The 7,967-nt window shown below is 44.3% G+C and overlaps 1 pseudogene; it reads left to right on the forward strand.

Moving 5' to 3' along the window:
- The first annotated feature begins 3,256 nt into the window (after window positions 1–3,256).
- LOC123096687 (uncharacterized) lies at window positions 3,257–7,967 on the forward strand (annotated as a pseudogene).

A 7,967-nucleotide genomic window follows, 5' to 3' on the forward strand; every position in this document is an offset into this window, starting at 1 on the left:
GTGAGGATTCTAAGATATTTAGCTCACAACGCAACTTGCAAAACCTTTTCTCATCCAAGGACTTTGTGAAGATATCAGCCAATTGCTCTTCAGTGTTGACGTGAATGATATCAATATCTTCCTTCGTGACATGATCTCTGAGAAAATGATGACGGATCTGAATGTGCTTTGTCTTCGAGTGCTGAGCTAGGTTGTTGGCAATCTTGATGGCGCTTTCATTGTCGCAGTAAAGTGGCACATGCTTCAGGTGGATGCCATAGTCCTTGAGAGTTTGCTTCATCCATAGAAGATGAGCGCAACAAGATCCAGCGGCAATGTATTCGGATTCAGCAGTGGAGAGTGATACACAGTTCTACTTCTTTGAAGACCAACAGACAAGAGATCGTCCAAGAAAGTGACATGTGCCTGATGTGGACTTGCGATCAATCTTGTCACCAGCATAATCAGCATCTGAGAATCCAACTGGATCAAACTCTGAGCCCTTTGGATACCATAATCCTAGTGTAGGGGTGTAAGCCAAATATCGAAGATTTCGCTTCACAGCTAAGTGATGCGATTCCTTTGGTGCCGCTTGGAATCGGGCACACATGCAAACGCTAAGCATTATATCCGGCCTAGATGCACATAAGTAAAGTAAATAACCAATCATGGAGCGGTATACCTTTTGATCGAACTCTTTACCATTGTCGTCGGGGCCCAATTGGCCTTTGGTTGGCATTAGCATCGTGTACCCTTTGTAGTCTTGCATTCTAAACTTCCCCGGGCAATCTTTTGAGATATTTTTCTTGTGAAATGAAGATGTCATTGCTCTGCTGACGGATTTGAAGACCAAGGAATAATTTCAGCTCACCCATCATGGACATATGATATTGCTCTTGCATCATATGCCCAAACTCATCACTGTATCTCTTGTCAGTGCAGCCGAAGATAATGTCATCCACATAGATTTGGCATACAAACAGTTCACCATCATATGTCTTCGTGAAGAGAGTGGGATCTAGAGAACCAGGTTTGAAGCCTTCGCTCTTCAGGAAGTCTTTGAGTGTGTCAGAAAGCTTTGGGTCTTCAAAACCTGGTGGTTGTGCAACATACACTTCTTCTTCAATTTTACCATTGAGAAAGGCACTCTTTACATCCATTTGGTACAGAAGAATGTTGCTGTGGTTGGCATAGGCTAGCAGTATGCGAATGGCTTCAAGCCTAGCCACAGGAACAAATGTTTCATCGAAGTCAATCCCTTCAACTTGTGTGTAACCTTGAGCAACGAGACGAGCCTTGTTTCTGACAACTTGACCATGTTCATCTTGTTTGTTGCGATAGATCCATTTGGTGCCGATAATATTGTGCTTGCGAGGATCTGGACGCTTTACTAGCTCCCATACATTGTTCATCTTGAACTGTTGAAGCTCTTCTTGCATAGCTTGAATACACTCAGGTTCCATGAAGGCTTCATCAACTTTCTTGGGTTCAGATATAGAGACAAATGCAAAGTGCCCACAGAAATTTGCTAGCTGTGTTGCTCTTGAATGAGTGAGTGGACCAGGTGCATTGATGCTATCAATTATCTTCTCAATCTGTACTTCATTTGCAACACGAGGATGAACTGGACGAAGATTTTGCCCTTGCTTCAACATTGGCTTCAGGCTCAGCAGTGTCTTCAGGCTGATTAGGTGCAGAAATGATGATTTACTCTTCAGCATGTGCCTCTAAAGGTATGATTTCTCTGTTACCCGTAAGCTTGATAGATTCACTTGGTGTAGGCTTCATCTGGCGTGCAATACTCATCATAGATATCTTCAGGGATTTCAAACACAGTGTTGGTCTCTGGCCTCTTTGCCATGAGAACCTAGTGATTCAGCAGCGGACATTGTACATGTGAATAGAGTATAGGTGCGGAGATTTTGAAGAGGTCATATGCGTTCTCAGAATTTTTCAAAAGAATCAAGTTTGAGGAATATGGCCATAGGTGTCTTGAGGAATTTCACTAAGCGTTCTTAACTTAGGTTCTAGAGTTGTACAGATTTGACAATCCACACAATTGAGGAATGTAAGTGCATTTAGTGCCACCCCTAGTTGGTTTTGGAGTATTGACGACAAACTTGGTTGAGGGACTAATGTGTTTGTGAGAATTGCAGGATAACACAGGTAGTAGTCCCTTATTGATTCAGTTTACCTACCAGAGATGACCCCTAAAAATGTGTGAAGACATTGAAGACAATGGTGGTTCGTGAAGACATTCACAGTGAAGATTATGACATGAGAAGACATTCATGTGAAGACTATGGAGTGCGAAGACATAGTTGTTTCATAGTTTCCTTTTCTTCTTTGTTGAGTCATAGGAACCACCGTACTGTTAAGTGGGGTCCAAGTGAACAAAGTCAGAGTGACTGAAGTGATGCTCAACCAAATCCTATGTCTTCGAGCGAAGACAATGAGAGCAAATCTTATCCAGAGCTGGATGAGTCAGCTTTACTTGTAGCCCAAGTCAAGCTGCCGCGTGTGTTTGAAATCCGACCGTTGGACATGTGTCGGTTCCTTAGTGACCCAGGGTCATTTCGGACAATTCAGGTCGGGTTGCCTCCTGGCTATAAATAGCCCCCCCCTACACCATAAATCGGTGGCTGCTCAGAGTTAGTGCACGGCTTTTGTTGTTTGAGAGCAACCCACCTCCGAAGCATTTGAGAGAGAGATCCTTGCGAGGACAAAGCCCAAAACACCCAGAGCCAAAGAGTGTTAGGCATCACTGAAGTATTTCTGTCCGCGTGACCTAAAGACTTGTTACACTTGAGGACTGTGAATCCTCCAGCCGGTTAGGCATCGCGTTCTGAGCATCCAAGAGCCATTGTGGATTCCCGGTGAACGAAGTATGTGAAGGTTTGGAAGTCTACCTTGAAGACTTACCAGAGTGATTAGGCGAGGACTGGGTGTCCTTAGCTCAAGGGGAATAAGGTGAAGGCGCGGTCTTCTGAGTTAAATCTCAGCCTCCCTAACCAGACGTACAGTTGTCACAGCAACTGGTCTACCAAATCCTTGTCTTCACCAAGCAACTGGTTCTATCCTCCACTTCCCTTTTACTTTACAGTTTCTCTTCGTGAAGTCATTGCCCGCTTGTCTGATCTGGTTGACTTCACTGAGTGAAGACTATTTACTGTTTGGCTTCATACTGCCTTCCATCCTGATCCATACTACCTAGCTGCTGATGGTCTTCGTGTTTTCGCTTCATTGCTTACTTGACTATGGCTTGTCTAGTGTAGTCTACCTTCCGCTGCATATCAATGGGTTCATTTCTATTGTTTGTCTTCAACGACCTTGTGTTTTGAAGACTTTCATAAAAATCGCCTATTCACCCCCCCTCTAGTCGATAACTAGCACTTTCAATTGGTATCAGAGCAAGGTGCTCCCTTGTTCTGTGTGATTCGGTTTAACCACCTAGAGTTTTAGCTATGTCGACTGCAGGGATAATCAAGGTCTCCGCTGCGTGCCCCATTTTTGATGGTCATGATTATCCCAAATGGAAGGCTATGATGAGAAAGCGCCTCCTTGCGATGAATAGTGAAGTTTGGACCATCACGGAGATTGGTCTCACCGATTTATACAAGACGGCGCATGCTGATGATATTCAGAAATACACTCTAATGGATATCAAGGCGAAGGATATTATATGCTCCTCCCTATCCAGAGACGAGTTCAGGCGCATCATTCATCTCTGCAATGCAAAGCTTATATGGGACCGGATCTCTGATGTTTATGAAGGTCATCGAACATGTCAGGACCCCTGGTTCCTCGAATTCAAAGAGTCACTTAAAACAATGACTCCCGAACCCGAGCCATCTTCTCCAACCTACTGCTTCATGGCACGTGGTGCCAAGGTAAACTCACGCGATGCTTACTTCCAAACATCAAGTGAAGATGACTCTGAATGTGAATCTAAACCTAGCTACAAAACATTTGCTAAAATTGCAACTGAACAACAAACTGCTATGGAACATATTCAAAAGTTGCTAGACAAAAGCGATGACCTGTTGGACGCGGAAACGACTCGAACTCAGTCCTTAATTGAAGACATTAAAAATCTTCACATTAAGTACGAGGAACTTGAAAGTCGTCATGAAACACTCTCAGCTACTCATGAGAAGCTTTCCTATGATTATCTTCAAAGGAAGCAATAACTTGAGAACTTGAGAGCGATTCATGAAGATCTTCAAAAGGAGAACGAGTCACTCTGCGCTCAACAGACCAGTTCCGCTCAGGAAGGTTTTGAGCCACCATGTCCAAAATGTCTTGAGCGTGATAATGCCGTCTCCGTTGCTGAATGTTCTACTGCTGCTTCTGTTGCAATATCTTCAACTGCTGATGTGGTAACTAACCCCTCTACTGAGGATACCACTACTATTGCTGATGAGAATGCCAGGTTGAAGACATTGCTTGAAAAAGGGATGTACAAAAGCCTCAAAGGGCATCAGACACTATGTGATGTCCTCAAGAAACCGAAACCCTAGGAAAGAGGGTGTTGGGTTCGAGAGGAAAATGAATGTTGATGGTTCATACTGGAAGCCTGAGTAGTACCCCAAAACCACATGGGTTGCTGCAAAGGAACCTTCAGTGGATCCATCTACCTTATCTGGCTTCACTTGCGCTAACCCGATTATCATTTATGAATCCTTTGATGCAAACTATAAACTGTTTAAGAATCAGAATGGTGAGGTGTTTGCCAGGTATATTGGTACTAACTACAGGAATGGACCACCTTTGAAGAAGATCTGGGTGCCCAAAAGTTGTCTTGAGAAGCTTCCTGTGAATGTCATCATGACACCATCTGGGAAGAAGACAAACCCCAGAACAAAGGCTTCATATGGTCCAAAGGCTTCATACAGATTGAGGACTCACCAGAGTCACCCTAACGCTAATGTTTTGCAGGGAAACCATACTCAGACTTATGAATATGAGTGTGTTTCATCAAACCCCTATGTTCATAAGACCAAGAACTTTTCTGCTTATTCTTATGAGTATTATTCACCTCCTGCAAGGCTATTTGCTAAGGCTCCAAAGCCAAAGTTCTCAGATGCTACACTTAGACTCATTTCTTCTAAGCCACCCCTGAAGATGTGGGTGGTTAAGAAAAATTAACTTTCTTTTGCAGGGAAAGGTCTCCAGCCGGAAATCAAAGGCTTCTGATGCTTATGCTGGGGACCTAAAACATCTTGTGGTACGAAAGATAAAATGCCAGAATGGTCTTACTATGCATTTCGTCCTAGGATTTATTGACAAACATCCTATTTACCCTAACCAGGATCTGTACTTTGATAATATGCTTGTTCGTCAAATGTTTATGCTTCACATTTCCCTTGGTGAAGCCTATCCCCCAAACTGCACTGTAGGGTACGACACCAAAGGCTTATGAGTGGATTATGGACAGTGGATGCACTAATCACATGACTGGTGATCGAAGTCTTCTTATGGATTCAACCCTACGTCCGTCTGACAAAAGTCACATCACATTTGCTGACACTGGTAAAAGCAAGGTATTGGGCCTAGGTGGAGTTGCAATCTCAAAGGATCAGCACATGGATAAAGTGATGCTTGTTGAATCCCTTGGGTTCAACTTAATGTCTGTCTCAATGCTTTGTGATTTGAACATGATTGTGATATTTGGAAAATATCGTTGCCTTGTGCTTATGGAATCTGACAAATCTCTAGTCTTCGAAGGGTATCGAAAAGACGATCTGTATATGGTAGATTTCTCTGCAGGACCACAGCTGGCCGTATGTCTTCTAGCAAAAGCTTCAGAGTGCTGGCTCTGGCATCGGAGGCTAGGGCATGCGAGCATGAGGAACTTACATACTCTCTTGAAGAAGAAGCATGTCATAGGCATCGAGGGCGTCAAGTTCAAGAAGGATCATCTATGCGGTGCCTACGAAGCTGGAAAGATGACTCGGGCCAAGCATCCCTTGAAGACAATCATGACGACGTCATGCCCCTTCGAGCTGCTTCACATGGACTTATTTGGCCCTACTCACTACTCTACTCTCACTACCACTGCTTGCCTCTATGGCTTTGTCATTGTTGATGATTACTCGAGATATACATGGGTGCACATAATTCTCTACAAGACTGAAGTGCAGGATGTCTTCAAACGATTCGCCAATCGTGCCATGACCAACTATGGCATCAAGATCAAGCACATCAGAAGTGACAACGGCACAAAATTCAAGAACACCGGCCTCGACACTTATCTTTATACATTGGGCATCACACATGAGTTCTCAGCTCCATACACACCTTAGCAAAATGGCATCATGGAGCGCAAGAACAAAACCCTCATTGAGATGGCACGGACGATGCTTGATGAGTACAAGACTCCAAGGGAGTTCTGGTCTGAAGCCATTGATACTGCATGCCACATCATCAACCGTGTTTATCTTCACAAGTTTCTAAAGAAGACACCATATGAGCTCCTGACTGGTAAGAAGCCAAACATCAGCTATTTCAGAGTATTTGATGCTAGGTGCTGGAACAAGGATCTGCATCATACTTCAAAATTTGCACCGAAAGCACATGAAGGTTTTATGCTTGGCTACAGAAAGGATTCGCACTCCTACAAGTCTTCAACCTCTTTCATTACAAAGTGGTTGAAACTGTGGATGTGCGGTTCGATGAGACTAACGGCTCGCAAAGAGAGCACCTGCCAAATGTGCTAGATGACTCATGGCAAAGAGAACAAGAATCAGCGCAAAGTGCGCATCCAGAGAATTGAGAGGAGATGGGCTAAGGAATAGAGGGAATATCACTATGTTACTCCCAAATACATGAAGAAATTCGCTGTAAACCCTCCATGTCCAAGGCCACCTTTGGCAGCTGGCCAACGAGCTGATCCCACCAGCATCAAGCGTGGTGAGGACTTTCCAAAAGAATGGGCCAAGCGGCAAGCCAAATTGGCTAAAGTTGCAAAAGAAGCAATGAAGAAATTCAATGAGGATTCTCAAGCTGCTGCTGCTGAGGCCTCTGCCAGTAAGCCTAATAAGGCTATGCTGAAGAAATCTGTTGTGAAGCCGAGTTCCTCAACAGCAATGCCCTCACGGCCAAGTTCTTCAATGTCAAAGCCCTCACGGCAAATTCCTCACGCAACTTATTCAAAGGCTGTGCGGATCCCCTCTGCTGCCACAAAGTCCTCAACACCTGTGCATCTTGCAACATGTCAACGGACTGCAGGCTTTTCTATTGCCTATAGTGCATCTGCAAGTTCCCCAGCTCCATCACAGTCCTCAACAGGTCCAACCTTACTGAAGGTAAAAACCACTGCTGGACGTGGAACGAGGCCAAGTCCTCACAAGAAGCAAGCGACATTCCATGTTCCGTCTGATGACGATGATGATGCTGATGATGATGAACTCGCCAAAATCATCAGAGACAGGCAAGAAAGGGCCGCTAGAGCCAAAGGTAGCACTGTGCCTGTTATGTTGGATCCGAAGAAGATCCTTGACTTCATTGACCTCTGGCACAAAGATCCCAACACTCCACTGCCTGACTTGAACCTCACTCCTGGTCAAAGTCATATGTTGACGACCTTCATTAGTGAAGAAAAATGGAAATTTGAGAAGGCCAAACAAGTCAAGAAGGCCCAGTACAAGGATAGATTTCTGAAGAAAAATGTTCTGAATATGACTCGTGAAGAACTTGTAAACATGCAAAAGGAAATCAATAACCTCAGTGATGAATTTGACACATACGATGCAGATTGGCTTGATGCCAAAGTCAGATTTGTCAAACTCTCCAAGAACCTCAAGCTAAACGTTGCAGCACCATCGCAACAACACATTCCTCGGGTTGATGCTTCAGTTCAGTCTGTTGAAGAAACTGAGAGCGCAGCTGATGAAAATCAGGCTGCTCAAGAAGCTACCAGGGCTGATGAAGAAATTCCAGCTCCTGAAGAAACTGCCAAGGCAACCACCAATGTTGCGCCTGGATAA

The sequence above is a fragment of the Triticum aestivum genome, chromosome 4D (genome assembly GCF_018294505.1).
Source record: "Triticum aestivum cultivar Chinese Spring chromosome 4D, IWGSC CS RefSeq v2.1, whole genome shotgun sequence".
In the NCBI taxonomy this organism is placed as follows: domain Eukaryota; kingdom Viridiplantae; phylum Streptophyta; class Magnoliopsida; order Poales; family Poaceae; genus Triticum; species Triticum aestivum.